Source organism: Oncorhynchus tshawytscha, linkage group LG33 (assembly GCF_018296145.1).
Source record: "Oncorhynchus tshawytscha isolate Ot180627B linkage group LG33, Otsh_v2.0, whole genome shotgun sequence".
Classification (NCBI taxonomy): domain Eukaryota; kingdom Metazoa; phylum Chordata; class Actinopteri; order Salmoniformes; family Salmonidae; genus Oncorhynchus; species Oncorhynchus tshawytscha.
Window position 1 is genome coordinate 43,978,225 of NC_056461.1, and position 13,893 is coordinate 43,992,117.

Below are 13,893 nucleotides of genomic sequence, written 5' to 3' on the forward strand. Positions count from 1 at the left end.
CATAGCCTGTCTTCTCTTGAGAGCCAGGTCTGCCAACGGCGGTCTTTCTCAATAGCAAGGCTATGCTCACTGAGTCTGTACATAGTCAAAGCTTTCCTTAATTTTGGGTCAGTCACAGTGGTCAGGTATTCTGCCACTGTGTACTCTCGGTGTAGGGACATATAGCATTCTAGTTTGCTCTGTTTTTTTGTTAATTCTTTCCAATGTGTCAAGTAATTATCTTTTTGTTTTCTTATTATCTGGTAGTGTCTAACTGTGTTGCTGTCTCTCTCTCTCTCTCTCTCTCTCTCTCTCTCTCTCTGTCTCTCTCTCTCTCTCTCTCTTTCTCTCTCTCTCTCTCTCTCTCTCTCTCTCTCTCTCTTATCCTCTATTCTTTTGTCTCTTCTTCTCTCTCTAACCCCCTCCCCATCTAGATTGTGGAGTCTAAGAGGGCTGTTATGGAGGGGATGGTTCCACAGGATGTCAACGGGTTGAACAAATAAACTCACATTATCTTAACACCTCATTGGCTACACACACACACACACACACACACACACACACACACACACACACACACACACACACACACACACACACACACACACACACACACACACTTGACCTTGACCCTGACCCGGCCCTGACCCCTGTGCCCCAATGAAGATGAGACAGAGGGGTATACTGCAAGGCAAGATCAATGAGTTGGCAGTTAACTTTTATAAACAATCAGAAATAACTATTGATTTGCTGGTTAATTAAGAATGCTAAACTGTTTAAACTGGTCATTTGAGTCAATAAGACCCATTTCAAGCTTATCATTCTAAAAATAAAAATAGTTATTTCATAATATTTAGGCAAAACAGCTGGCTTACTGATTAATTCTGCTTTGTAGTATAGAGAGACAGAACAGGTGGTAATATACCTGGGTTGAAGAGAGACAGAACAGGTGGTAATATACCTGGGTTGAAGAGAGAGAGACAGAACAGGTGGTAATATACCTGGGTTGAAGAGAGACAGAACAGGTGGTAATATACCTGGGTTGAAGAGAGAGAGACAGAACAGGTGGTAGTATACCTGGGTTGAAGAGAGACAGAACAGGTGGTAATATACCTGGGTTGAGAGAGAGAGAGTTTTATTCTTATCATAATTATACATGGGTACATAAATCGACAATGAGACTTTCTAAATGAATAGTATATTTGAATATTTTTGAATATGAATGAATAGTATATTTGAATATGAATGAATAGTATATTTGAATATGAATAGTATATTTGAATATGAATACAAATTATTTTTGAAAATGAATGAATAGTATATTTGAATATGAATAAATCGTATATTTGAATATGAATGAATAGTATATTTGAATATGAATCAATCTTATTTTTGAATATGAATGAATAGTATATTTGAATATGAATAAATCTTATTTTTGAATATGAATTAATAATATATTTGAATATGAATAGTATATTTGAATATGAATAGTATATTAGACCATGAATAAATCTTATATTTGAATATGAATGAATCGTATATTTGACTATTAATAAAATCTTATTTTTGAATATGAATGAATAGTATATTTGAATCTGATGTATTGTATTCTGTCTGTAATGTTTCCCTCTGTGATCAGGGTGACTCCAGGATGCTGTATGGGTCTTAAAGAATGAAACACAAATAGCCCAACTTATGTTCAAACACATGTTCAAAATGTCAGGATTAATGGCATTGTATAACTTGTTTGTTTATTTGTGTGTTTACTTGTGAGTGCGTATTTTTGCCACAATATTTGTCTGATTTGATACTAGTCGGCAGGTATTGTACCTCTGGACTATACGTTGATGTTAATGCTATCATCATACAGAAGGTAGTCAAATTAAACCAAATCTAAAGTTTATTTGTCACGTGGGCTGCATAAAACAGGTGTAGTAGACCTTACAGTGAAATGCTGAATACAACAGGTGTAGTAGACCTTACAGTGAAATGATGAATACAACAGGTGTAGTAGACCTTACAGTGAAATGCTGAATACAACAGGTGTAGTAGACCTCACAGTGAAATGCTGAATACTACAGGTGTAGTAGACCTTACAGTGAAATGCTGAATACAACAGGTGTAGTAGACCTTACAGTGAAATGCTGAATACAACAGGTGTAGTAGACCTCACAGTGAAATGCTGAATACAACAGGTGTAGTAGACCTTACAGTGAAATGATGAATACAACAGGTGTAGTAGACCTTACAGTGAAATGCTGAATACAACAGGTGTAGTAGACCTTACAGTGAAATGCTGAATACAACAGGTGTAGTAGACCTTACAGTGAAATGCTGAATACAACAGGTGTAGTAGACCTTACAGTGAAATGCTGAATACAACAGGTGTAGTAGACCTCACAGTGAAATGCTTACTTACAGGCTCTAACCAATAGTGTGAATAAGGTGTTAGGTGAACAATAGGTAAGTAAAGAAATAAAACAACAGTAAAAAGACAGGCTATATACAGTAGAGAGGCTATATACAGTAGAGAGACTATATACAGTAGAGAGACTATATACAGTAGAGAGGTTATATACAGTAGAGAGGCTATATACAGTAGAGAGGCTATATACAGTAGAGAGGCTATACACAGTAGATAGGCTATATACAGTAGAGAGGTTATAACAGTAGAGAGGCTATATACAGTACACAGGCTATATACAGTACACAGGCTATATACAGTAGAGAGGCTATATACAGTAGAGGGGCTATATACAGTAGAGAGGCTATATACAGTAGAGGGGCTATATACAGTAGAGAGGTTATATACAGTAGAGGGGCTATATACAGTAGAGAGGTTGTATATAGTAGAGGGGCTATATACAGTAGAGAGGCTATATACAGTAGAGGGGCTATATACAGTAAAGAGGCTATATACAGTAAAGAGGCTATGTACAGTAGAGAGGCTATATACAGTAGAGAGGTTATATACAGTAGAGAGGTTATATACAGTAGAGAGGTTATATACAGTAGAGAGGCTATGCACAGTAGATAGGCTATATACAGTAGAGAGGTTATATACAGTAGAGAGGTTATAACAGGAGAGAGGCTATATACAGTAGAGAGGTTATATACAGTAGAGAGGCTATATACAGTAGACAGGCTATATACAGTAGAGAGGTTATATACAGTAGAGGGGCTATATACAGTAGAGAGGTTGTATATAGTAGAGGGGCTATATACAGTAGAGAGGCTATATACAGTAGAGGGGCTATATACAGTAAAGAGGCTATATACAGTAAAGAGGCTATGTACAGTAGAGAGGCTATATACAGTAGAGAGGTTATATACAGTAGAGAGGTTATATACAGTAGAGAGGTTATATACAGTAGAGAGGCTATGCACAGTAGATAGGCTATATACAGTAGAGAGGTTATATACAGTAGAGAGGTTATAACAGGAGAGAGGCTATATACAGTAGAGAGGTTATATACAGTAGAGAGGCTATATACAGTAGACAGGCTATATACAGTAGAGAGGCTATATACAGTAAAGAGGCTATATACAGTAGAGAGGCTATATACAGTAGAGAGGCTATATACAGTAAAGAGGCTATATACAGTAGAGAGGCTATATACAGTAGAGAGGTTATACACAGTAGAGGGGCTATAGACAGTAGAGAGGCTATATACAGTAGAGAGGCTATAACAGTAGAGAGGCTATATACAGTAAAGAGGCTATATACAGTAGAGAGGATATAAAAGTAGCAGGGCTATATACAGTAGAGAGGCTATATACAGTAAAGAGGCTATATACAGTAGAGAGGATATAAAAGTAGCAGGGCTATATACAGTAGAGAGGCTATATACAGTAGAGAGGATATATACAGTAGAGAGGCTATATACAGTAGAGAGACTATAACAGTAGAGAGGCTATATACAGTAGAGAGGCTATAACTGTAGAGAGGCTATAACAGTAGAGAGGCTATATACAGTAGAGAGGCTATAACAGTAGAGAGGCTATATACAGTAGAGAGGCTATAACAGTAGAGAGGCTATATACAGTAGAGAGGCTATAACAGTAGAGAGTCTATATACAGTAGAGAGGCTATAACAGTAGAGAGCTATATACAGTAGGCTATATACAGTAAAGAGGCTATATACAGTAGAGAGGCTATATACAGTAGAGAGGTTATACACAGTAGAGGGCTATAGACAGTAGAGAGGCTATATACAGTAGAGAGGCTATAACAGTAGAGAGGCTATATACAGTAAAGAGGCTATATACAGTAGAGAGGATATAAAAGTAGCAGGGCTATATACAGTAGAGAGGCTATATACAGTAAAGAGGCTATATACAGTAGAGAGGATATAAAAGTAGCAGGGCTATATACAGTAGAGAGGCTATATACAGTAGCGATGATATATACAGTAGAGAGGCTATATACAGTAGAGAGGCTATATACAGTAAAGAGGCTATATACAGTAGAGAGGCTATATACAGTAGAGAGGATATATACAGTAGAGAGGCTATATACAGTAGAGAGGCTATATACAGTAGAGAGGCTATATACAGTAGAGAGGCTATAACAGTAGAGAGGCTATATACAGTAGAGAGGCTATAACAGTAGAGAGGCTATAACAGTAGAGAGGCTATATACAGTAGAGAGGCTATAACAGTAGAGAGGCTATAACAGTAGAGAGGCTATAAAAGTAGAGAGGCTATATACAGTAGAGAGGCTATATACAGTAGAGAGGTTATAACAGTAGAGAGGGTATATACAGTAGAGAGGTTATATACAGTAGAGAGGCTATAACAGTAGAGAGGCTATGTACAGTAGAGAGGCTATAACAGTAGAGAGGCTATATACAGTAGAGAGGCTATAACAGTAGAGAGGCTATAACAGTAGAGAGTCTATATACAGTAGAGAGGCTATAACAGTAGAGAGGCTATAACAGTAGAGAGTCTATATACAGTAGAGAGGCTATAACAGTAGAGAGGCTATATACAGTAGAGAGGCTATATACAGTAGAGAGGCTATAACAGTAGAGGGGCTATATACAGTAGAGAGGCTATAACAGTAGAGAGGCTATATACAGTAGAGAGGCTATATACAGTAGAGAGGTTATAACAGTAGAGAGGGTATATACAGTAGAGAGGTTATATACAGTAGAGAGGCAATGTACAGTAGAGAGGCTATATACAGTAGCGAGGCTATAACAGTAGAGAGGCTATATACAGTAGCGAGGCTATATACAGTAGAGAGGCTATAACAGTAGAGAGGATATAACAGTAGAGAGGCTATATACAGTAGAGAGGCTATAACAGTAGAGAGGCTATATACAGTAGAGAGGATATAACAGTAGAGAGGCTATATACAGTAGAGAGGCTATAACAGTAGAGAGGCTATATACAGTAGAGAGGCTATATACAGTAGAGAGGTTATATACAGTAGAGAGGCTATATACAGTAGAGAGGCTATATACAGTAGAGGGCTATAATAGTAGAGAGGCTATAGACAGTAGAGAGGCTATATACAGTAGAGAGGCTATATACAGTAGAGAGGCTATATAGAGTAGAGAGGCTATAACAGTAGAGAGGCTATAGACAGTAGAGAGGCTATAGACAGTAGAGAGGCTATAGACAGTAGAGAGGCTATAGACAGTAGAGAGGCTATATACAGTAGAGAGGCTATATACAGTAGAGAGGCTATATAGAGTAGAGAGGCTATAACAGTAGAGAGGCTATATACAGTAGAGAGGCTATAACAGTAGAGAGGCTATATACAGTAGAGGGGCTATAACAGTAGAGAGGCTATAGACAGTAGAGAGGCTATAGACAGTAGAGAGGCTATATACAGTAGAGGGGCTATATACAGTAGAGAGGTTATATATAGTAGAGAGGCTATATACAGTAGAGAGGTTATATACAGTAGAGAGGCTATATACAGTAGAGGGGCTATATACAGTAGAGAGGTTATATACAGTAGAGAGGCTATATACAGTAGAGGGGCTATAAGAGTAGAGAGGCTATAGACAGTAGAGAGGCTATATACAGTAGAGGGGCTATACACAGTAGAGAGGCTATATACAGTAGAGAGGCTATATAGAGTAGAGAGGCTATAACAGTAGAGAGGCTATATACAGTAGAGAGGCTATACACAGTAGAGAGGTTATATACAGTAGAGAGGCTATATACAGTAGAGAGGCTATATACAGTAGAGAGGTTATATACAGTAGAGAGGTTATATACAGTAGAGGGGCTATACACAGTAGAGAGGTTAGAGAGGCTATAGACAGTAGAGAGGCTATAGACAGTAGAGAGGTTATATACAGTAGAGAGGCTATATACAGTAGAGAGGCTATATACAGTAGAAGGGCTATAACAGTAGAGAGGCTATATACAGTAGAGGGGCTATAACAGTAGAGAGGCTATATACAGTAGAGGGGCTATAACAGTAGAGAGGCTATAGACAGTAGAGAGGTTATATACAGTAGAGAGGCTATATACAGTAGAGAGGCTATAACAGTAGAGAGGCTATAGACAGTAGAGAGGCTATATACAGTAGAGAGGCTATATACAGTAGAGAGGCTATATACAGTAGAGAGGCTACATACAGACACCGGTTAGTCAGGCTGATTGAGGTAGTATGTCCATGTAGATATGGTTAAAGTGACTATGCGTATAGTCCTCTGGACGTAGATATGTTAACGACGTGGCGTGTGTTGACCACGCCACCATGGGCAGTGGCATCTGTTTACGTTTACTGTGGGTTCTTTACAACATACCGGCTGGACCGATCATCTATCTTTGTTACAACAGTTCCTTAAGTGTTCTTTAAATGGTTTATGAATATCTATATATATGTCTAAATACAGTATGTAACTGATCTCTACATGATGTGTCTCTGAAATCATGCCTTTAGTATGTTGTTGATTTGGGATTGAACTACCTTCCACTACTCATGAAGAGAAACAATGGCTGGATTTTCTTACTGATGATAGGATATATATTTACATGCACATTTTGTATTGTAGGAAATCTTATTAAAACTGTTTCAAAATAAATCTGGACTGTGAATTGTTTTCATTTATTAGATGGGTTGGTAAACCACATCAGTTAAAAACTGATGGGTGGGTAAACTAGATCAGGTGAGAACTGATGGGTGGGTAAACTAGATCAGGTGAGAACTGATGGGTGGGTAAACTAGATCAGGTGAGAACTGATGGGTCAGTAAACTAGATCAGGTGAGAACTGATGGGTGGGTAAACTAGATCAGGTGAGAACTGATGGGTCGGTAAACTAGATCAGGTGAGAACTGATGGGTCGGTAAACTAGATCAGGTGAGAACTGATGGGTCGGTAAACTAGATCAGGTGAGAACTGATGGGTGGGTAAACTAGATCAGGTGAGAACTGATGGGTCGGTAAACTAGATCAGGTGAGAACTGATGGGTGGGTAAACTAGATCAGGTGAGAACTGATGGGTCGGTAAACTAGATCAGGTGAGAACTGATGGGTCGGTAAACTAGATCAGGTGAGAACTGATGGGTGGGTAAACTAGATCAGGTGAGAACAGATGGGTCGGTAAACTAGATCAGGTGAGAACAGATGGGTCGGTAAACTAGATCAGGTAAGAACAGATGGGTCGGTAAACTAGATCAGGTGAGAACAGATGGGTAACACTGATGACATTGTTAACTAGTCTCATAACACTGATGATATTGTTAACTAGCTCTCATAACACTGATGACATTGTTAACTAGTCTCATAACACTGATGACATTGTTAACTAGCTCTCATAACACTGATGATATTGTTAACTAGTCTCATAACACTGATGATATTGTTAACTAGTCTCATAACACTGATGATATTGTTAACTAGCTCTCATAACACTCCTGGCTCCCCTTGGGCCAGTACAGCTCCAATTCCCACAGCCGAAGTGTCCACCTGTACGAGATACCGCTTCTGAAAATCAGGGGTCTGGAGAACAGGGAATGAGCACAGGTTTTTTTTCAGTTTCATGAAGGCTTCCTCACACTCCTCAGTCCACTTCACTGGGTTGCAGGCCACCTTTGAAGTGAGGTTGGTCAGAGGGACAGCGATGGTTGAAAACTGCAGACTGAATCTCCGGTACCAACCTGCCAGACCTAGGATGGACTCCACAATGTCCACCTGAGTCCGAACTTCACCTTTACCCAGCTGGTAACCCAGGTACTTTGTCTCCTGTTTCGCCCACTCACACTTCAGGAGGTTAAGCGTGACGCCTGCATCATGGATCTTCCCCAGGACTCTGCTAAGATGCTGTATGTGCTCCTCCCAGGAGTGGCTGTAGATCACCACGTCGTCCAAGTAAGCAGTACAGCAATCATCACAGTCCTGGAGGACCTTGTCCATCTGCCCCTGGAAAGTCGCAGGGGCCCCATGAAGGCCAAACGGCCTGGAACAGGACCATCGGCGTCCGGAAGGCAGTGTACGCCTTGGATTGTTCGTCCAGGGGCACCTGCCAGTACCCTTTGCAGAGATCCAACGTGGTGATGTAATGAGCTCTACCTATTCTCTCCAGTAAGTCATCAATGCGGGGCATGGGGTAGGTATCAAACTGGGAGATGGCATTCACCTTACGGAAGTCCATGCAGACATGCAAATCGCCATCCTTCTTTGGGACAATGACAATAGGGCTGCTCCATTCACTTGAAGATGGCTCGACAACATCCATCTCTATCATGGTGTGGACCTCTTCCTTGAGGGCTACCACCAGCCTCTCAGGCACACGGTAAGGATGCTGGTGGACAGGGTTCTGGTCAGGCTTAAAACACATGACATGTTCCAGGACTTTGGTTCTTCCTGAAGAGGGCCGGATACTTGCCAAACTGCTGCTTCAGCTCATCTTGCTTGTATTCTTCCAAGTGAGCCAGTATGACTTGTGCTTATCCTTTCCATGCCTCTGTGACCCCCTCCGACTCGTCCTCTTCTTCTACTCTGCAGACCAGAAATGAGAACATAATTTACCAGAGCCTGGAACACGGCAGGGGCATGGTGAGGCCAAAAAGCATGACCAGATACTCGTAGTGGCCACTGGCCATTTTGAAGGCGGTCATCCACTCGTCCCCCTCTCATATCCGCACCACGTGGTAGGCATTCCGCAGATCCAGCTTGGAAAACACAGTGGCCCCCTGCAGTGGCTCGAAGGCCAAGGAAATGAGTGGTAGCGGGTAACGGTTCTTAACAGTAATGCCGTTGAGTCCCCAGTAGTCAATGCACGGGCGCAGGGTCTTGTCCTTTTTCTCCTACAAAGAAGATCCCTGCACCGACGGGAGAAGAAGAGTCACGGATAAATCCTGAAGCTATGGAGTTCCCAATGTAGGTCTCCATAGCCTTGGTCTCCGGTCCCGACAGAGAGTACAGACATCCCTGGGGCAGTGTGTTGCTAGGGAGAAGGTCAATCCCGCAGTCATATGTTCGGTGCGTCAGAAGCGATGTTGCCTGGACCTTGCTGAACACCTCCCAGAGGGCCTGGTACTCCGTGGGGGTGGCAGAGAGGTCCGGAGCACCTTCCGAGCCCCCAGGAAGACATCCCGGGCAGGTTGCGCTGATTTCATACAATGGGCAAGGCAGAACGGACTGCAGCCCATGATGCCACCCGTAGACCAGTTGATGAGGGGATTGTGTCACTGGAGCCAGGAGAATCCCAAAACCACGGGAATCTGAGGAGATTTGATGAGCAAAAATTAAATAGTCACGCTGTGATTCCCTGACACTTGTGGGTTGAAGGGAGTGGTATTATGAGTGACCCGGCCTATAGAGCCCCGTACAGCGCTCTAACATCCATGGGAATGGAGATGGGCTGAGTGGAGATGTTCAGCTCGGATGCCAGTGTCGTGTCCAAAAAGCTCTCATCAGCCCCAGAGTCAATGAGGACCCAGAGAGATTTGGACTGGTTTCCCCACAGCAGATTGACATGAAAAGGTGTGTGAGCAAGGGAAGCAGAAAAGTTCTGCTATATGGCCCACCAGAGTATTCGCTTCTACCATTGAGCCTGGTCTTTTGAAGGACAAGAGGACACAAAATGGACCAAGAGTCCTGCAATACAGACAACTCTGTGTTAATCCTGTATTGCCATTCCACTGGCAACAGCCCAGCTCTGCCAAAGTTGCAAAGGCTCGCGAAGCGGTGACTCTCAGGGGAGGTCAGGAAGCCTCAGGTTCTCTCGGCAACGGAACTGGATGATACGGAGGCCAGGTGGAATCCCTGGACGTGAGTGTGAAATCGGCACTGCTAACAGTTGAGTTACTGAGGGGCTCCCAGACAACCCCGGTCATGGCGCTCAGCCAGCGTTTTGACCCCCTCCATAAGAACACGAAGCAATTCCTCGTGCCTACCAATGGTGGCTCCTTGGGAGGAGATGGCTTGGGCAGCTCGCCCGGGTCTGCTGGGTCAGTAATGGCCAGTTCATACATCACGTTTCAAGGTAAGACCCAGATGTAGACAACGTCGAATTAACAACAGTTTATTAATCCAACAGGGGTAGGCAAAAGACAGGTCAAGGGCAGGCAGGGGTCAGTTATCCAGATAGGTGGGGCTAAGGTACAAGGCGGCAGGCAGGCTCAGGGTCAGGGCAGGCAGAAAAGGTCAAAAAAAGAAAACACTGCTTGACAAAATTAACTGGCAACAGACAAACACAGGTATAAATACAAAAGGGATAATGGAGAAGATGGGTGACACCTGGAGGGGGGTGGAGACAATCACAAAGACGTGAACAGATCAGGGTGTGACAATAGGCAAGGTGCAATAGATGGTATAAAATACAGTGTATACATGTGATATGAGTAATGTAAGATATGTAAACATTATTAAAGTGGCATTGTTTAAAGTGACAAGTGATCAATTTATTAAAGTGGCCAGTGATTGGGTCTCAATGTAGGCAGCAGCCTCTCTGAGTTAGTGATGGCTGTTTAGCAGTCTGATGGCCTCGAGATAGAAGCTGTTTTTCAGCCTCTCAGTCCCAGCTTTGATGAGCCTGTGCTAACCTCGCTTTCTGAATGATAGCGGGGTGAACAGCCAGTGGCTTGGGTGGTTTGTTGTCCTTGATGATCTTTTTGGCCTTCCTGTGACATCGAGTGCTGTAGATGTCCTGGAGAGCAGGTAGTTTGCCCCTGGTGATGCGTTGGGCAGAAGGCACCACCCTCTGGAGAGCTCTGCGGTTACGGGCTGTGTTGTTGCCGTACCAGGCGGTGATACAGCCCAACAGGATGCTCTCAATTGTGCATCTGTAAAAGTTTGTGAGGGTTTTAAGTGCCAAGCCAAATTTCTCCAGCCTCCTGAGGTTAAAGAGGTGCTGTTTACGACGAGGAACTTGTAGCTTTCCACCTTCTCCACTATGGTCCCGTCAATGTGAATAGGTGGGTCCTCTCTCTGCTGTTTCCTGAAGTCCACGATCAGCTCCTTTGTTTTGTTGACGTTGAGGGAGAGGTTATTTTCCTGGCACCACCCTCCCAGGGCCCTCACCTCCTCCCTGAAGTCTGTCTCTTCATTGTTGGCAATCTTGATGATTGAGTTACAGGCGTGCATGGCCACGCAATCATGAGTGAACAGGGAGTACAGGAGGAAGCTTAGCACAAATCTTTGTGGGATTTTGAGGATCAGTTTTGAGGATCTGTGAAGTGGAGGTGCAGTTTTCTACCTTCACCATATTGTGGGGGTTATAGAGGGCCTGTTATCAGGAAGTTATCCAGGACCCAGTATATTGTGCACAGGGCTGTGTTATAGAGGGTATAGTGCCTCCAGGTATATTGTGTGTTATAGAGGGTATATTGTTGTTATAGAGGTATATTGTGTATTATATAGGGTATATTGTGTGTTATAGAGGGTATATTGTGTATTATAGAGGGTATATTGTGTATTATATAGGGTATAGTGTGTTATAGAGGGTATAGTGTTAAGGGTATATTGTGTATTATATAGGGTATATTGTGTGTTATAGAGGGTATATTGTGTGTTCCAGATGGTGGTTATAGGGTATATGGTGTGTTATAGAGGGCATATTGTGTGTTATGTATATTGTGTGTTATAGAGGGTATATGGTGATTATGTATATTGTGTATTATATAGGGTATATTGTCTGTTATAGAGGGCATATTGTGTGTTATGGTATATTGTGTGTTATAGAGGGTATATGGTGTGTTATAGAGGGTATATTGTGTGTTATAGAGGGTATATGGTGTGTTATAGAGGGTATATTGTGTGTTATAGAGGGTATATTGTGTGTTATAGAGGGTATATTGTGTGTTATAGAGGGTATATTGTGTATTATAGAGGGTATATTGTGTGTTATATAGGGTATATTGTGTGTTATAGGGTATATTGTGGTTATATATATGTGTATTATAGAGGGTATATGGTGTGTTATAGAGGGTATATTGTGTATTATAGAGGGTATATTGTGTATTATAGAGGGTATATTGTGTGTTATAGAGGGTATATTGTGTGTTATAGAGGGTATATGGTGTATTATAGAGGGTATATTGTGTGTTATAGAGGGTATATTGTGTGTTATAGAGGGTATATTGTGTGTTATAGAGGGTATATTGTGTGTTATAGAGGGTATATGGTGTATTATAGAGGGTATATGGTGTGTTATAGAGGGTATATTGTGTGTTATAGAGGGTATATGGTGTATTATAGAGGGTATATTGTGTGTTATAGAGGGTATATTGTGTATTATAGAGGGTATATTGTGTATTATAGAGGGTATATGGTGTATTATAGAGGGTATATGGTGTATTATAGAGGGTATATTGTGTGTTATAGAGGGTATATTGTGTGTTATAGAGGGTATATTGTGTGTTATGGAGGGTATATTGTGTATTATAGAGGGTATATTGTGTATTATGAAGGGTATATTGTGTATTATAGAGGGTATATTGTGTGTTATAGAGGGTATATGGTGTGTTATAGAGGGTATATTGTGTATTATAGAGGGTATATGGTGTGTTATAGAGGGTATATTGTGTGTTATAGAGGGTATATGGTGTGTTATAGAGGGTATATTGTGTATTATAGAGGGTATATTGTGTGTTATAGAGGGTATATTGTGTGTTATAGAGGGTATATTGTGTATTATATAGGGTATATTGTGTGTTATAGAGGGTATATTGTGTGTTATAGAGGGTATATTGTGTGTTATAGAGGGTATATTGTGTGTTATAGGGTATATTGTGTGTTATATAGGGTATATGGTGTATTATAGAGGGTATATTGTGTGTTATAGAGGGTATATTGTGTGTTATAGAGGGTATATTGTGTATTATAGAGGGTATATTGTATGTTATAGAGGGTATATTGTGTGTTATAGAGGGTTATGTATTATAGAGGGTATATTGTGTGTTATAGAGGGTATATTGTGTGTTATAGAGGGTATATTGTGTGTTATAGAGGGTATATTGTGTGTTATAGAGGGTATAGGTGTATATTGTGTATTATATAGGGTATATTGTGTGTTATAGAGGGTATATTGTGTGTTATAGAGGGTTATGTTATAGAGGGTATATTGTGTATTATAGAGGGTATATGGTGTATTATAGAGGGTATATTGTGTGTTATAGAGGGTATATTGTGTATTATATAGGGTATATTGTGTGTTATAGAGGGTATATTGTGTGTTATAGAGGGTATATTGTGTGTTATAGAGGGTATATGGTGTATTATATAGGGTATATTGTGTGTTATAGAGGGTATATTGTGTGTTATAGAGGGTATATTGTGTATTATAGAGGGTATATTGTGTGTTATAGAGGGTATATTGTGTATTATAGAGGGTATATGGTGTATTATAGAGGGTATATGGTGTGTTATAGAGGGTATATTGTGTATTATAGAGGGTATATGGTGTGTTATATAGGGTATATTGTGTATTATAGAGGGTATAT

General features: G+C 41.0%; 1 pseudogene; it reads left to right on the forward strand.

Moving 5' to 3' along the window:
- Positions 1-1,233, forward strand: part of LOC112237039 — a 74,441-nt pseudogene extending 73,208 nt beyond the window's left edge.
- The last annotated feature ends 12,660 nt before the right edge of the window (positions 1,234-13,893 follow it).